This window comes from Macaca fascicularis, chromosome 5, assembly GCF_037993035.2.
Source record: "Macaca fascicularis isolate 582-1 chromosome 5, T2T-MFA8v1.1".
Classification (NCBI taxonomy): domain Eukaryota; kingdom Metazoa; phylum Chordata; class Mammalia; order Primates; family Cercopithecidae; genus Macaca; species Macaca fascicularis.
This window is the reverse complement of record NC_088379.1, coordinates 114,165,284-114,183,814: the sequence shown is the minus strand read 5'-3', so window position 1 is coordinate 114,183,814 and position 18,531 is coordinate 114,165,284. Positions and strand designations below refer to the sequence as shown.

Sequence of the window (18,531 nt, the reverse complement as noted above, 5' to 3'; positions counted from 1 at the left end):
GCTGGGACCACAGGCAGGCACCACCATGCTTGGTTCGTTTTTAAATTTTTGGTGGAAAAAGACTCTCCCTAGGTTACCCAGACTGGTTCTGAACTCCTGAGCTCAAGAAATCTTCCTGCTTCAGCCTCCCAAAGTGCTGGGATTACAGGTGCGAGCCACTGCACCCAGCCAAGGTTTCTTGTGTATCTGTTAGGCTACTTAGGGTTGCAAATAACAGAAAAGCCCAAATCAAATATGTATAGATATATTTGCATTCTCTCATATAGCATGAATTCTCTAACTAGGGTGTGCAGGGTTGATGAATTCTGCAGATCAGTGCATCCTCAGTCATTCTCAGTGCTTTGGCTTAGCTCCACTCATGCATGCCAGATGGCTGCAGCAACTGCATGTCTCACGGGGAAATGCTGCAATATCCAGTGGGAGGAGAGAGACCATTTCTTTCTACCTATCTTTATCCCATATCTGATGAAAAGTTTTTCTCAGATACTTCCCTCCTCTTCCTAAGGTTTGCTTTCATATCTAATTGGTCAAAATTCTGTCATGCCTCTATACTTCCACTAGTCAATGGCAAGAGGAATGAGAACACCATGACTGATCCAAACAGATAAAGATTCTCCCTCTGCGGCTGCAGCAAGGCCCACCTCCCCTGCAGTCCATTCCTGGGTGGAGGAAATCAGCAGTGTTTGCTGGAGATGGAGTATGTATAGGAAAGCAATGGGAGATCAGATGGGAGAGGCAGAGGGGAGAGGATTGGGACAGACCTGGGTTGCCAGTGCAGATGGACTTGAAGGGAGATAGCGCAGACTGAGAGAGCTGTTAGCAAGCCACTTTATAGTCTACCGAAGATAGTGAAACTCAGTATTCATTGAGGCCCCTCTCAGTGTCAGATAATGTGCTGGGTGCTTATGGATACAGTGAGGACGAAAGCAGACTTTATAGACATTGCAACCAGCATCTTAACTCAATGACATTATGATTCCATTGCATTGAGAGGCATAAAAATGATATTAATAGTAGCTAATAGGCCAGGCGCAGTGGCTCACACCTGTAATCTCAGCATTTTGGGAGGCTGAGGCTGGTAGATCACGAGGTCAGGAGTTCAAGACTAACCTCGCCAACATGGTGAAACCCCGTCTCTTCTAAAAATACAAAAATTAGCTGGGCATGGTGGCACACGCCTGTAATCCCAGCTACTTGGGAGGCTGAGGTAGGAGAATTGCTTGAACCCAGGAGGCGGAGGTTGCAGTGAGCCGAGATCCTGCCAATACACTCCAGCCTGGGCGACAGAGCCAGACTCCGTCTCGGGGAGCGGGGGGGTGGGGGGTGGGGGGTGGGAAAGGCTAATAGTTACTGAGAGTTTCCTGCAGCTGGGCATTGTTTTAAGTACTTTAATGCTTTAATGAATTAACTCATTTGGTGCTCACAGTAACTTTAGGAACTAGGCATTATCACTCCTATCTTAAAGGTGAGCAGACTGAATCAGAGAGGTGAATTATAATCAATTACCCTAGGTCAAAGGGCCAATACATAGGGGAGACAGGAATTGAGCCCAGGCAGTGGGACTTTTGAGTTCATGTTCCTAAGTGATCTACTGTGTTGCACATGAAACCCACACATCAGCAGCTAGAATGTTAGTAATATGAACGGTGGACTCAAGTGGAAGCAGTATAAATAGAAAAGGGGGTAGCTGTGATTATATTCCTATCTGACAATTACTGAGTGCTTACCATCTGACAGCAATTGTGTTAAATGCTATTTATGTATAATCTCACTTAATTCTCACAAGTCTGTAAAATAAGTACCCTGTTCCACCTGTGAGGAAACTGTGGCTTGGAGATGTTAAGTCATTTACCAAAGGTCAAAATTGTATTTGAATCTGGGTCTTTAAGACTCCAAAGCCTATGGAATTGGTTAATTCCACTATATTAGTATGAAAGTTATTTTCCAAACAGAAGACAAGGAATTCTGAAAAAGAGCACTAAAGGATGTAAAGGTGTCCTTATGTTCTTTTTTAATTGAAGAACTTCAAGACAAATTTTAAATGTTCTATTGCACTCTGGCTGGTCTGAGCCGGCCTTCACATCGGCCATGGTACACTGATCAGACATGATACGTTTTTTTTTTTTTGAGATGAAGTCTCACTCTGTTGCCCAGGCTGGAGTGCAGTGTTATAATCTCGGCTCACTGCAACCTCTACTTCCCGGATTCAAGTGATTCTAGTGCCTCAGCCTCCCGAGTAGCTAGGATTACAGGCGCCCACCACCATGCCCGGCTAATTTTTGTATTTTTAGTAGAGACGAGGTTTCATCATGTTGGCCAGGCTGGTCTCCAACTCCTGACCTCAGGTGATCTGCCTGCCTTGGCCTACCAAAGTGTTGGGATTACAGTCATGAGCCACTGCATCTGGCCAGATATGATACTTTAGGATATCTCAAATTATTTTTTCCCAAGGAAACTAAACCCAGAATTCAGAAACCCCTTTCCAAACATTTTTTCCATTAAAAAAGTTATGTATGTTAACATTTTATCATGCATTTAGTCTTTCCGCAATACATATGTGTACATAATAGGCATCTTGTATTTACTAATTTTTTTAGATGAATGCGTATCAATTTTAATTTGTATAACCAACCAGCCATTCCATTGCTGACTATTCTCACAAACCAAGAGCTCCACCTCACCCCACCCCCATTCAACTACGGTCTGCTTGTGGAGGGAGGCTTGCTGTTCTGCAGAGTTAGGGAGCACAATTACCTTGAGTAAGCCTGTCCAACCCACAGCCCGTGGCCCACACGTGGCCCAGGGTGGCTTCGAATGCCACCCAACACAAATTTGCAAACTTTCTTAAAACATCGAGAGTTTTTTTTTTTTAAAGCTCACCAGCTATCATTAGTATTAGTGTATTTTATGTGTGGCCCAAGACAATCTTCTTCCAGTGTGGCCTGGGGAAGCTAAAAGATTGGACACCCACGACCTAGAGGGTTTTTGTCTTTTCTTTTTTGGTTTCCAGGGAGGTTCTCTCAAGCCCTCGTCCAGATGTTAGCATGGCACAGGTGGCATTGGAGTCCCAGCTTTTCAAATCTTCTTTCCTTTACTAGAATAACTGGGTGGAGCAAAGGAAATTCTTACAAGGTATTATGGTTTCTTTCTCTTCTAAGCTGAGTTGAGTCCAGACAACATCATCAGTGACCAAAGTCACTGCCATCTGTCATTTGTGAGAGCCCCAAACAAGTGGTGTCCCTCTGCTCCCAGTGAACAGGTAACTTGCATCTCAAAAACCAACACCTCCCATCTGAAACTTATTGGCAGACTCAAAAGAGAATCCAAAAATGAAATCAGTCACAGAGATAGAACACACTGCTTTTTCTTGGAGCTGGTATCTCCTGGGTTCAGGCTTGTGGCATATGGGTTGAACAATTCAATCAAGTTTCCTGATGGTATAGGCCAACTGAACATACTTTTCTAAAGCACAGTCTTCTACCAAAAATGGAAAGAAAAAATAAAGCCCAAACCAAACACACCCAAATCAGCTCACTTCTCTGGCGTGCCATATAAAACATTAATAAAATTGCCTGCCGTGAAGATATTTGAATTTAAATTGTTGTCAGGTCTAAGTAGGGTTAGCTGCTTAACAGATAATCAGCATTCTAACAAAGTACAAACACTATATACAAAGGACTAACACTATAATTAGTAAACACAGGTGGAACAACTTCTTGCTTCCTCTTCCTTAGATATATAGAGATTACCGGGGGAATAAGAATGACAGGATGGAAAAAAAATAGAAAACATGTAAGGAAATAACTTTATAAATAGTCAGAATACAGTATAGTTTTGCATCAGAATGACAAAAATAAATGCACATCTCTTTAAATATTATTTTATTTTGCAATATTTTATACACATGTAAGTATATAGGTATATAAAGTTTTATTCATCACTTTATGTTAGGCTTTACATAGCATTGCCTCTCATATGCACTTCAAATAACAATATACAATTCATTTCAAATATAAACCACGAGTTCCATTATAATAATATTAAAGAAAGAGTAAACAATTTAGGTGGGTCAGGGACATGGGAAGACTATATTTGAAGAGTAGTCTGATGTATCCCTGGGGAGGCTGAACAGGTAGAGATTTAGAGGGAATATTTGTCCTGCACTCAACCAGTGCACTCAACTCAACAAAAATGTCTTATATACATACATTTTTCTCTGGAGCTTTGAGCATCAAATAAAGGGAGTGTAAGTAGGAGAAAATTCATGAGCTCTGACATCAGACAGCCCTGGATTTAACACCTGGCTCTGCTACTTACTAGCTGTATGACTTTAGGCAAGTTACTTAAACTCATTGAACTTCAGTTTCCTCATCTATAAAATGAGAGTTGTTAACACCTTCCTGGCAAGCTATTGTCAGGATCAAATAAGATAATGGTATAGGCCATAAAGAATGCTTCACTTCTGGGCACAGTGGCTCATGCCTGGAATCCTAGCACTTTGGGAGGCTGAGGTGGGCAGATCACTTGAGGTCAGGAGTTTGAGACCAGCCTGGCCAACATGGTGAAATCCTGTGTCTACTAAAAATACAAAAAAAAATTAGCCAGGTGAGGTGGCGTGCGCCTGTAATTCCAGCTACTTGGGAGGCTGAGGCAGGAGAATCACTTGAACACAGGAGGTGGAAGTTGCAGTGAACTGAGATCATGCCATTGCATTCCAGCCTAGGCTACAGCGTGACACTTCATCTCAAAACAAACAAACAAGCAAACAACAGAAAGGAATGCTTCACCAATGCTGTTTCATTTCGTCTCGCTTGTCTGTAGGTGTAGGAATCGGTGTTATTCAGGTTACCAAATAGGTTTCTCAGACAGAGACAAGACAGCTTTAGCAGACTGGAATCCAGTCTTTTCTATCTTGCCCTCTTTTTTCTCTCTTTTCTCTTCCTTTTTATTTTTCGTTGTAATAATAGTATGATTACATGGCCCTAATGGAAGATCTGATTCACTTTCAATGTTCTTTTTCACTAACCCAAGAGTAAAACCTACAGTTTTCACTTCTGGTAAAGAAACATTTTCTTAATTGTTAAGGAAAATTTATAATTCAGCCACACAAAGCTTAATTTTTCTACCTCAGAGAGAGCATATGAAGGATAAAAGAACACTAAGGACGCTTGCTTTGAGGTTATTTAGGGTCAGTTAGAAATTGTGCTTTTCTGTTTTTAAGTCTATATCCTATTCTATCTCAAAGTGATTGAGATTCATATAACAATTCTGTTGGTCTGGATTGGGATAATTCACTCCTATCTCATTGCTTCAATGTTGTACCATCATGGGCTCCTGAGTGTACATGAGTTTGTCAATGTCTGGATGAGCCTATTTGTTTTATACTTTTTATAGTGCCGGCTACACATTGGGGCATCTAGGAAGCAGTCAGTAAATTCTGAATGAGCAAATGATGCATGAATACTTTTAGAATAGTATTTCTTCAGTTTTTGAAACTTATGCTATCTTTTTTTAAATTTTTATTTATTATTATTATTATTATTTTTGAGATAGAGTCTTGCTCTGTGGCCCATGGTGGAATGCAGTGGTATGATCTTGGCTCACTGCAACCTCCACTTCCCAGGTTCAAGCGATTCTCCTGCCTCAGCCTGCCCAGTAGCTGGGATTACAGGCATGCACCACCATGCCCAGCTAAATTTTATATTTTTAGTAGAAATGGGGTTTCAGGCCGGGCAAGGTGGCTCACACCAGTAATCCTAGCACTTTGGGAGGCTGAGGCGGGCAGATTGGCTGAGCTCAGGAGTTCAAGACTAGCCTGGACAACATGGGAAAACCTTGTCTCTATCAAAAATGCAAAAATTAGCCCATTGTCGTGGTGTAATCCCAGATACTGGGGAGGCTGAGGCAGGAGGATAGCTTGAACCTGGGAGGCAGAGGTCAAAGTGAGCTGAGATCCTGCCACTACACTCCAGCCTGGGCAACAGAACAAGACTCTGTCTCCAAAAAAATAAATAAATAAAATAAAATGAAAAAAAAATACCAGGGTTTCACCATGTTGGCCAGGCTGGTCTCAAACTCCTGACCTCAAGTGATCCACCTGCCTCAGCCTCCCAAAATGCTGGGATTCCAAGCATGAGCCACCACGCCTGGCTGAAAATTATGCTATCTTTTGATCAACAGCTCCCATTCCCCAAATGTGATACTCTTCTACAGGGTACCCTTCCAATGATAATGAATTGTATTCTCCAACAGTTAAAATTTTCTAGACCCTCCCACCCTAATTACACACTGAAAAAATACTATTGGATATACTCTCTCCCACCCAAGGTTCTGCTGTTTATCCCATTTCCAAGAGTATCTGCACCATTTTAGATCAGAGGCCCCAGAAAGACAGGGACATTCCTATTTAAACATCTGTCACGCATAGACATATTAGGTACCAAATAAGTGCTTTTGATAATGACACCAAGTGACAGCTTTGGGAAAGCCGTAGTGCCCTACCATCACCGATTACATTCAGCCATTCAAAACTGGATTGAAACCCAGACCTCCCAAGAAGAGTCCCCATAGCCTAGTCTGAGATGGAATGCATGGCATTCTTCAACCTCTCTTCCTTAAGTATCTGTCCAGATTATGCCCTTTCGTGTGTTTTTGAAGTAAAAAAGAAAATCATATCCTCTCCTAAAACTTTTCCTGACTCAGGCATTTAATATTATTAATGAAGACTGAATGGCTGGAGTTTAATTATTTTAATGCTTCCAGCTCAAACTATAGAAGTCTAGGAACCAAATGTTTGGCTCATCGTAGCTAAAAGCCTGCCTATACTTTTCATGTGCATGACTATAAAATGAAAAACAAGGAAAGTGGCTTGTAATTGTATAGCAACGAAACACATGGTTTTCCCCTTTCCTTTGGGATGAAAATGCCTTCCTGTAGAAACTAAGGTTATGCCCCTACTTCTGAAGCCCAAGGAGGGACACTTTGATGTGAAAGAGGATCCTGGCCAAGTAACGGATGCAGAAACCAGTGTGGGAATAGGAGGAGCCTCCAGAAACAGGAAAAGGCATTGTCCCAGGGAGGGGTTATTTCATCCCACTCTGTCGTCATTCGGGCTGTCTGGTTTATTTCCTCCCCCAGGTTGGTGTGAGTTGGAAGGACAGTCCTTTGTTAATGAGGTCAAGAACAAGACTGACCATTTTGTGAGGTGGTTAGGGCTGAACTTTCAGATTTCAGATTTTGTAAGAAGTGCCGAGAAAAAAAATTAATCTGGGCTTCATCTAAGCAACACCAAGGCAACTGGTTAGGAAGTGAGAAGTCCAATCAAATAACATCAAACACCTTGGTTTTTCTAAGGAAATATTTCCACTGGCCAACAGCTTAGGCTTTATGCAGACATAAGACTGAAATCCTGCCTGCAGCCAGGTTCCCTCAATAAAACTCGCTAAAATAAAAAAGATTTTATTTTAAGAGTTTCATATTACAAATGAATAGCTGCTGGTCGAAGCACTGATAAACACAAAGCAATGTATAGAGCTGGGAAAATCCCTGGGCTTGTTTTCTGGGACAGCATCAGCAATGCCCCCATGTGGGTTCCATCTTTCTTGGGGACTTTCTCAGCACACAGTGTGTGTGCCCTGCAGCTCCTTGTGGGAATACTGATGCACGGGTCCTGGCAGAATCTTCAGCCAAACCTCTGTCAGCTGGGAGCAGCAGTATGGGAAAGAGTGGCCAAGGCTGGTTCCATCTGGCACAGGCCCGAGGCCTCTGGCCACATTATTTTCATTGTACTTAGCACTGAATGCTTCATAGTGCTTGAGAAGGCTTTGTCTTTATTAGTTTTCACAACAGTCCATGTTGTAGGATATCTTTAATATTAGATTTCCCATTTTAGAGTTCAAGAAGCTGCTGATCAGAAGGCTTAAGGGACTTGTCCATCATCACCTGGAAAATGAGTATTTGACCCAGGATTAGATTGCATAAATATGCCTGGGTCTCTAATAGCTGCATAGTCCACATAGAGCATTGCCATTTTCTCTCAGAACCTAAGGGAATACTTTTCTCATCTCGTAGGAACCCCTCTCTTCCCAGGGCCCAGGGTAGCCCCTGCCAGTCTTACCTCAGGACATGAACTTGGTCTGAACTGCTGGAGGCACTCTTTTTTTTTTTTTTTTTGAGACGGAGTCTCACTCTGTCGCCCAGGCTGGAGTGCAGTGGCGTGATCTTGGCTCACTGCAAGCTCCGCCTCCCGGGTTCAGGCCATTCTCCTGCCTCAGCCTCCCGAGTACCGAGTAGCTGGGACTACAGGGGCCCGTGGAGGCACTCTCTTTACTGAGGTTGGGCTCAGCTCGGCTCTTCATTCTATGTCACACAAAAAGACCCATGAGGGTTTGAGATGAGCTTGTTTTTTATTTTATTTATTTATTTATTTTTCTAATCTGCAATACTAGTACATAAAAACAAAACCTTAGGGAGCATAAACTGAATAAGCCAAAGCTAACCTTATAAAGCAATTCAATCTGATATGGCAAAATATGAGTCATCTTCCATGTACAAGACCCAAGGATGAATGAAAACAGTCCTGACACTCCAGGAGTTCACAGCCTTCTGAGGTAGACAAATGCACACACACTCGTTTGCACTACAGGGTTCACTGCATAATTGTTACGCAAGAACTAGAAACTACATGTTAAGTGGGCCCAGAAGAGGAAGGAGACACTGATTCTGACCAGGGATGTTTGGAAGCTGTCTCTGAGGAGATGGGAGGGGCCCTTGACAAGTCAGACTTGCAAAAGCAGAAACAGAGGTCCCGAGTAGTGTGATTCGCCCAAGCTCAGAATGCATTTCTTCATCCATCATACCAAATAGCTTCAGAATCATTATCTGAATGTTACGAGGGAGATATGGTGTATTGTAAAATTGAGATGATTTTTATTCTCAGCTCTATTTTGCTAAAAAAATATTCCAGGAATAGGGCAATGGCAGAAGTGACCCATTTTTCTCATTTTGCATAAATTTGTATTTAAATTCTCACTATTAGGGACTTTCATAATAATAAGATTTATCCAGAGCCTTGCATTAGTGTTAAAGAAAGACGTTCATTCAGAGGAAAATTTTCAAAAAGATCAACATGCATTGAAATCCATTTATGTTTTCTATGTTTCTAATTGGCGTTTCTTAAAATATTTGCTAATTGCTAAATTATTTTAGCCAAGATTAAATCCCCTGGTTTTTCTACTTATTTGAGTTAGTACCAAGTGAATAGATAAGGCGAAATCTATTTCCTCCATGGAAGGAGATTAAGAGGTTATAAACATAGAATTAGACCTAACTACAGTATTAAGCAGGAGAAACTGGTCATAATGTATCACAATGAGTTTTTTCCATGTTCAAAAATAGCATACTTGTCAAAGCACCGGGGCATTACACTGAGAGATGCTTCATAAATACTTTCTATTAATATCTCCCCTTTAAAAGTAGGTTTCCGAGAAATGTCTAATACAAAAACTTTGTTCTGCTTAGACAGATGTTCTCAAGTGTTCTTTGTTTTAAGGTATCTACTTGTGTGGAAATTTCTGCTTAAAACCAGTACTTTGAAGATGGATGTGGTGGGTCATACCTGTAATCCCAGCACTTTGGGAGGCTGAGGCGGGCAGATCACTTGAGGTCAGGAGTTCGAGACCAGTCTGGCCGACATGGTGAAAACCCCATGCTACTAAAATACAAAAAAATGAGCTGGATGTGGTGGTGTGCACCTGTGGTCCCAGCTACTTGAGAGGCTGAGGCAGGAGAATCCCTTGAACCCAGAGGGCAGAGGTTGCAGTGAGCCAAGATTACACCACTGTACTCCAGCTTGGGCAACAGAGTGAGACTCAAAAAAAAAAAAAAAAAAAATCCAAAAAACAAAAACACCAGTACTTTGAGATAAGATATTGGGTACATGTGAATCTGACAGAGAGACTGTATATTTAATTTTGTCCAAAAATCTTAAGTCATCTGATTATACGTAGTATTGTATACAGTGTTTTTCCGCTGAGAGCCGTACAACCCCAAGGTTGATGAATTCAGGCCGAGCTCCGTGGCTCATTCCTATAATCCCACCACTTTGGGAGGCCGAGGTGGGAGGATCACTTGAGCCCAGGAGTTCAAGACCAGCCTGGGCAAGATAGTAGGACCCTGTCTCAAAAAAAAAAATAAATAAAGTTAATGAATTCAGTCATTTGATTAATCATTATTGAATACATATGATGCACCAGGTATTGTACTACATGCTAGTGCTTGCTTTAAAGAAGCCTACAGTTTATAGAGTAGACAAACAAACACTAAACATACAAACAACACTCATTGAATGTGATGAAAACTCTATTTTCTTGAATAGAAATGGCACAGGTTATAAAATGCACCATTTAAAAAAAGTCACTTAGAAAAACTGTGGCCAATTAAACTATGACACAGTTTTGATGATAAGATTCATCCCAACTTCAGCAATGTTAAAATATGAAAAAAAGTATATATCAGAATCAGCGAAATGCAGTACTCTCAAGGAAAAACAGGACTGTGTTAGACTATCACAGGGAGATCTTTACATAGGGATGGCCTCCACTCTGAGATACATTTTAGCTCGTACCTTAAGAATAAGAAGTTGGTCCTACTTCAGCCCAAGAGGAACGTTCCAGGCAGCAGGAAGAGCCTCAGGTCACAGAGGCATGTTTGAGGTGACTAAATTATATTTCACAGTTTTGGTAGCAGTTGTCTTGGGGCTTCTTCCAAACCACCACTGTTTTATTATAGAATTCTAAACCATTGAGGCATCTCCCTTTCCACATGGTCCTCTGCAGCTGTTGTAGCTTTCCTGCTGTTGTTGTGTGTTCTGCTTTCAGGCTGCTCATCGGCCCATCTCCTCTCATGACTGCTGCTCTGGGGACCACCTCTCTGCTCTCCACTGCTACCACTCTAGCCTGTGGCCTGCTCCTGGTTGAAGAAGCCATCAATCAAAATGAATACCACTCTGGAAATCTTGGGTGGCTTGACCTGATATTTTCGCATAGTGGCCACAGATATTTTAGGCCCCCAAGAGGTAGTCTTACTCTTTCAATTTTACTGGCTCCACTGTTTGAGGAACTTGGAACAATTTCCCCAGGGACTGGTCTGGAGGTACTGTTGAATAACACCACATTGTTTTTCTTCCTCCCCACTAAGGGCCCGTTGATGTCTCAAGACCAGACATAAACCTTTTGGTGTTTAACTCACTCAGAATAAGAGCCCTGCTTTCCCTCAGCACTCTTGCCCTTCGAGGGTGGGGCCACATGTTTTCTTCCTTTATTACTGGGGACATTTGATCCTGGTTTTCGTTATTTGTCATTCCCAGGAGAATTTAGTACCCTGTGTCTTGGTAAATTGTAAGACCACTGTGGATTTTGGAGTTGAGACTCATTTCCCTATCCCTCCCTTCAAGAGAACAAAGAAAGAGAGAGAACACCCAAACCCTTCATCGTTGCTCACTCACCTGTCCAGAGCCTATGGAACAGTCATTGGGGCAGCTGTCATGAGCTGTCCACACAGCTTTTCTGAGATATTGACAGTCTCATTAGGAAGTGCTTATAACTCCCTGCAATGGTTTGAATGTGTCCTCCAAAGTTTATGTGTTGGAAACTTAATACAACAATGTTGTCAGGTGGGGCCTTTAATAGGTGATTAGATCACAAGGGCTCTGTCCTCATGAATGGATTAAGGTTATTGAGAGAGTGGGACTGTTATGCAAGCAAGTTTAGCCTCCTTCCTGTGCACTGTCTCTTTTTCTCTCTGAAAAAGAATGGAAGTTATTAGATGCTTTTTTTTTTTTCAAAAAGAACCCTGGCTCCTCATACGATCTCTATGAATTTCTTCACATCCTGTTCTAACTCCTCACATTCCATTCCTCCTTCATCTTATGTAACCTTACTATAGTTTTCATTTTCACCAAGATTTATAGTGACTAGTCAAAATGATTTCATAAAGGATGTTAGCCATCGTGACCAGTTGGCATGTGGTTAACCACTCTTCCACTCTTAACACACCCTTGGCTTCCCTGACACCATGTTCTTTACATTTTTTCCCATACCATTGGGTTTTATTTCACTCCTTTTGGGTTTTCTTTCTTTGCTCAACTCCTAAGTTTTTGAGTATTCTATAGGCTTGATTTTGATTTCTCTGTTTGTTTTGTCTTTATCCTCATTCTAGGCACTCTCATAACCACCAAAATTATGACAATTTCCAAATTTATTTCACTAGCCCCACTAAGATCCAAACTTACATATCTAACCTCCTCCTTGATATGAAATTTGATAGCTAATAATCATTTGAAACCAAAATTCTTGATTCCCCTCTCAAATCTGTTCTTGTCTTTATCATTTCAGTAAATGACAGCTACTTAGTTGTTCAAGCTAAAAACCTAGAAGTCCTTATTGATTCTTTCCTTTCTGTCACCCCTGTGTCCATCCATCAGCAAATCTAGTCAACTCACCCTCCAAAATGGATCTCAAATCTGATTATCTCTTTTATTCTCTACCTTTACTCTCTTAGTCCAAATAACTGGCTGCAGTAACTATCTAACTGGCCTCCATGCTTCTATGTTTGCTCCGCCTTACAACCCATCCTCTACATAGCATTCAGGGTGATTTTTTCAGAAAAATGTCACTCAGGGCATGTCTATTCTCTGTCATTTAAATTAAACAAAATTCAGCTTCTTCGCTTTGTGTAATTTGGTCTCATCACACAAGCTTTATCCATTTGAGATTTTGTTTATTTGTTACCAGGTCCAAAGATAGATCCTTTTATTTTTTAAATGCAGATATACCTTTTCAAATAGATCCTTTCACTTTCGACTAAACCCCAGTTTTGCTGGCAAAAGGACACTGCTTTTCCTTTTTAGGAACTGGTTGTGGGCAGGTTTAAGGGACTGATAGGATGACCAGATGTGTAGTGGAGAACCCCAGTGTCATTGCACAAATGCCAGCCTTCCCCATGTTCATGGCTGAGCCTAGTTAAAACTGTAGGGGAATTAAAGTTTTCTTCAGCGCACCAGCCATTTTTTTTGGGGGGGGGGGGTAATTATTGGTGGGAATGCCGTATCACTATCACCTGCCTCTCCTGCACTTATTTGCAAAGTTTATAGTGCTTTCTTCTAGGCTTCCATAAAAATTTGTTCTCATAATTTCTATGTGTGAAATGTAAACCCAAAAGTATCCCGAGACAGGTCTCAATCAATTTAGAAAGTTTATTTTGCCAAGGCTAAGGACACACCCAAGACACAGCCTCAGGAGGTCCTGACAACATGTGCCCAAGGTGGCAGTGTACAGCTTGCTTTTATACATTTTAGGGAGACATAATAATACATCAATCAATACATGTAAGATTTACAGCAGTTCAATCTAGAAAGGCAGGACAACTCGAAGAGGGGACCTCCAGGTCATAGGTAGATTTAAAAATTTTCTGATTGGCAATTGGTTGAAAGAATTATTATCAGTAGAAAACAATGTCTGGGTTGTGATAAGTCCAAGGTTTTATCATGCAGATGAAGCCTCCAGGTAGCAAGTGTCAAAGAGAATAGATTGCAAATGTTTCTTATCAGATTCAGAGTTTGTGTTGATGTTAAATGCTGGTCAGCTTTTCCTGAATTCCAAAAGGGAGGAGGGTATAATGAGGCATGTCCAATCTGCCATTCCCATCATGGCCTGAACCAGTCTTTCAGGTTACCTTAGGAGTGCCCTGGCCAAGAGGAGGGTGTCCATTCAGATGGTTGGGGGGGTCATAGAATTTTATTTTTGGTTTACAGAAATCATCTGTAAAAATGTATTAAAAACAACAAAACAAACATTTTGCATTTGTTTTTAAAAGATAGCCATGCCTTGTGGCTCATACTTGTAATCCCAACACTTAGGGAGGCCAAGGTGGGAGGAACACTTGAGGACAGGAGTTCAAGACCAGTCTGGGCAAAATACCGATATCTCATCTCCAAAAATAACAACAACAACAACAACAACAACAACAAAAATTAGCCAGGTATGGTAGCATGCACCTGTAGTCCCACCTCCTCAGGAGGCTGAGGTGGGAAGATCTCTTGAGCCTAGGAGTTTAAGGTTATAGTGAGCTATGATGGCACCACTGCACTCCAGCCTGGATGACAGACAAGAAAGAAAGAACAAAAGAAAGGATGAACAAAAGAAAGAAGGGGGAAGGAAGAAAGGAAGGAAGGAAGGAAGGAAGGAAGGAAGGAAGGAAGGAAAGAAGGAAGGAAGGAAGGAAGGAAGGAAGGAAGGAAGGAAGGAAGGAAGGAAGGAACGAAGGAAGGAGCTCATTTGACAAAGACTCCCTTATTGAGCAAATGTAGTCAGGCTCCTCTGAGCCCTCCTTTTGACTAGACTTTATCTTTGGCCCAATCTTTGGCTTTCCCAGTCTAGTTTTAGCATTGGATACTGCTTAGCCAGTTTATAGAGAATCCCACCACCTTTGATATCTAACCAAGCTCTCCTCCATACCCTTGATGTCTAATCAAGTTCCTCTCCCCCAATGTCCTTGATACTTAACCAAGTCCCTCTTTAGTATGTTTCTATCCAGTGACTCCCTCATCATGCCCCTTGGATATATTCCCACTTATTCCTGTTGTATTTATTTATTGGTTGATTTTTGAGGTAGGGTCTCACTCTTGTCACATAGGTTGGTATCCCTGTTGTATTTAGAATTGAATTCAATCTCTCTCCTTTATTGCAATTGAAAGGACACAATGAAAGGACACAAAGATACAAAAATGCGTACCCTCCCTTCCCCCCCGATGTTGCTAAACTCTTTGTTCTGCTTTCTAATCTCTGCACGTACCAGAGGTTTCGTAAGTTCTGTAAGTACATGTTTTTCTTTCTGAGGCCAGGTCACAAGGAATGTTTAAGTAAGATAGCCAGGTCACAAGGTGTGTTTAAGCAAGATAGCCATAAACTGGTTGTGCAACCTGACGCAATATAATTAACTGCCTTTGTGTAAAACTGCTCTTCCGCCTCAAGGGTTGTACTGAAATATCAGAAATGGCGGGAACCAATCATAGTTTGCCAAATCGCTCTGTTCAAACTCCAGCCAATCATACCTCTAATTTGTATAATGATTCTATGCCTACTTTCCTTAGACTATATAACATTGTTCGGAGCTCAGTGGGGGAGCTCTCCTGCCCGTCTCGTTTCACGAGCGAGGGAGAGTTCCAGGTTCGAACCTGTAATAAAGATCCTTGCTGCTTAGCTTTGACTCTGGACTCTGGTGGTCTTCTTCGGGGAATAAACGGTCTGGGCATAACACAATAGTCTTGAGTAAAGTCTTCCTTGCTATTTTTAACAAGTGTCTAGTGCAAAATTTCTCTTCAATGTATTGATTCTAAGCACCTCTTTTTAACTTTTAAATTATCATTAATACTCCCCCAATTCCCCACAGTATAGATCTTCTCTTCTCACTAAGTTCTGACACATTAATTATTTAAGCAAGTTTATTATTATTTTTAAAATCATAGACATCTATCTATTCCTTGATCTCTGTTCTTTAGAGCTGCTTCACAGTTGTAATCCTGATATCTCTTTCGCATTGCATTTTGGGGATTCTTTTTGCCTTTTTCTTATGTAGGATTCCCCTATTTAGTTCCCCCGTCATCTTCTTTTTAATTTTTTAAACAAATTTTTGGGGTACACGTGAAATTTTGTTACATGTGTGTAACGCACAGTGATTAAGTCGGGGTATTTAGGTTGTCTATCACCTGAGTACAACACATTTTTTTGTTAACTATAGTCACCCTACTCTGCTATCAAACATTGCTTTTATCTCTTCTATCTAACTGCATGTTTGTACCCTTTAACCTATTTCTTTTCATTCTTTCTCCATTCCCCAATTGCCTTTCCCAATCTCCATTACCTCTTTCCACTCTACCTCCAGGTGATCAAGTTTTTTAGCTTCCACATGTAAGTAAGTACCTACAATATTTATTTTTTTATGCCTGGCTTATTTCACTTAATATGATGACCTTTCATGTTGCTGCAAATGATATGATTTCATTCTTTTTTATGGCCAAATGGTATTTCATTGTTTATATTTACCACATTTTCTTTACCCATTCATCCATTGATGGGTATTTAGGTTTGTTTCATATATTTGCTATTGTGAATAGTGCTGCAATAAAAATGCAAATGCTTTGTATCCCTTTATCCCTTTGGTCTATTGGTTTCGTTTGGATAGGTACTTGGTAGTGGGGCTGCTGGATTGAATTCTGTTTTTAGTTTTTTGAGAAATCTCCATACTGTTTTTCTTAGTGGCTGCACCAGTTTACATTCCCAAGAACAGAGTAACAAGTTCCCTTTTCTCCACATCCTCATCAACATGCATTATTTTTTTGTCTTTTTATAATAGCCATTCTGACTGGGGTGAGATGATGTCTCATTGTGGTTTTGATTTGCATTTGTCTAATGGATTAGTGATGTTGAGCATTTTGAGCATTTTTTCATATACCTGTCGGTCATTTGTATGTTGTCTTTTGAGAAATATCTATTCATGTGCTTTCCCCCACTTTTTTTTTGAGACTGAGTCTCACTCTGTCACCATGCTGGAGTGCAGCAGCATGATCTCAGATCACTGCAATCTCTGCCTCTCTGGTTCAAGCGATTATCCTGCCTCAGCCTCCCAAGTAGCTGGGACTACAGGTGCACACCACCATGCCCAGCTAGTTTTTGTATTTTTAGTAGAGATGGGATTTCACTGTGTTGGCCAGGATGGTCTCGATCTCTTGACCTCATGATCTGCCTACCTTGGCCTCCCAAGGTGCTGCGATTACAGGTGTAAGCCACCGCACCCAGCCTCCCCCACTTTTTAATGGAATTATTTGTTGCCTTTTTTTCCTGTTGAGTTGTTTGAGTTCCTTGTGTATTCTGCATATTAGTCCCCTGTTGGATGAAGTTTGCAAATGTTTTCTTCAATGCAACAGGGTGTCTCTTCACTTTGTTAATTATTTCTCTTTTGTGCAGAAGCTTTTTTTTTTTTTTTTGCTTAATTAAGTCCCATTTGTCTACTTTTATTTCTGTTATCTATGCTTTTGAAGTCTTAGTCATATATTCTTGGCCTAGACCAATGCCCAGGAGAGTTTTCCCTAGGTTTTCTTCTAGTATTTTTATAGTTTTAGAGCTTGTGTTTAAGTCTTTACTCAACTTCAAGTTGATTTTTGTATATGATGAGAAATAGGGGTCTAGTTTCATTCTTCAGAATGTGGCTATCCTATTTTTCCGGCACCATTTATTTAAGAGATTGTCCTTTCTCCGATATGAGTTCTTGGTGTCTTTGTCAAACATCAGTTGACTGTAAATATGTGACCTTATTTTTGGGTTCTCTGTTCTGTTCCATTGGTCTATATGCCTATTTTTATACCAGTATGATGCGTTTAGGGTATTATAGCCTTGTGGTATATTTTGAAGTCAGACAATATGATGCTTCCAACTTTGTTCATTTTGCTCAGGATTGCTTTGGCTCTTGGGTTTTTTTTGATTCCACATGCATTTTAGGGTTATTTTTTCTAGTTCTGTGAAAAATAATTGACGTTTTCATTAAAATTGCATTGAATCTGTAGATTGCTTTAGTCCATATGGCCATTTTAACAATTTTAATTCTGATCCATGAGCTTGAGATGTTTTTCCATTTGTTTGTATTATCTTTAATTTCTTTCATCAGTGTTTTGTAGTTTTCCTTGTAGAGATCTTTTACCTCTTTGGTTAAATATATTCCTAGGTTTTTGTTTCTTTGTATGTTTTTTGTAGCTATTGTAAATGGGAATGCCTTCTTGATTTCTTTCTTGGCTAGATCGTTATTGATTTATAGAAATACCACTGATTTTCGGGCATTGATTTTGCATCCTGCAGCTTTACTGAATTCATTAGCCAAATCTAAGAGGTGTGTGTGTGTGTGTGTGTGTGTGTAGTCTAGGTTTTTCTAGGTATATCATATCAATAGCAAAGAAGGACAATTTAACTTCCGGTTTTCCATTTTGGATGCTGTTTATTTTTTTCACTTGTCTGATTGCTCTGGCTAGGACTTCTGGCATTGTGTTGAATAGGAGTGGTGAAAGTGAGCATCCTTGTCTTGTTCTAATTCTTAGAGGAAAAGCTTCAACTTTTCCACATTCAGTATGATGTTAGTCGTGGGTTTGTTGCATATGGCCTTTCTTATTTTGTGGTATGTTCCTTTTATACATAGTTTCTTGAGAGGTTTTTTTTAAATCATGCAGCCATGTTGAATTGTATCAAATGATTTTTCTGAGCTATTGAGATGATTATGTGGTTTTTGTACTTCATTCTTTTGACATAATATATCATGTTTACTGACTTGCATATGTTGAACCTTTCTTGTATCCCTGGTATAAATCTCACTTGATCATGGTATATTATCTTTCGTTTTTTATTTGTTTGTTTGTTTGAGACAGGATCTCCTTATGTTGCACAGGCTGGAGTGCAGTGGTGTGATCTTAGTTTATTGCAGCCTCAACCT

General features: G+C 40.6%; 1 long non-coding RNA gene across 1 annotated transcript; it reads right to left on the bottom strand.

The window, feature by feature from the left end:
* Positions 1-7,442: 7,442 nt before the first annotated feature.
* On the bottom strand, positions 7,443-10,710 carry LOC135970809 (uncharacterized). The gene is made up of 2 exons (XR_010586657.1): positions 10,625-10,710; positions 7,443-7,941 (listed from the first exon to the last, which is right to left on the bottom strand). It is a non-coding gene; the product is annotated as an uncharacterized lncRNA (long non-coding RNA).
* Positions 10,711-18,531: the final 7,821 nt, after the last annotated feature.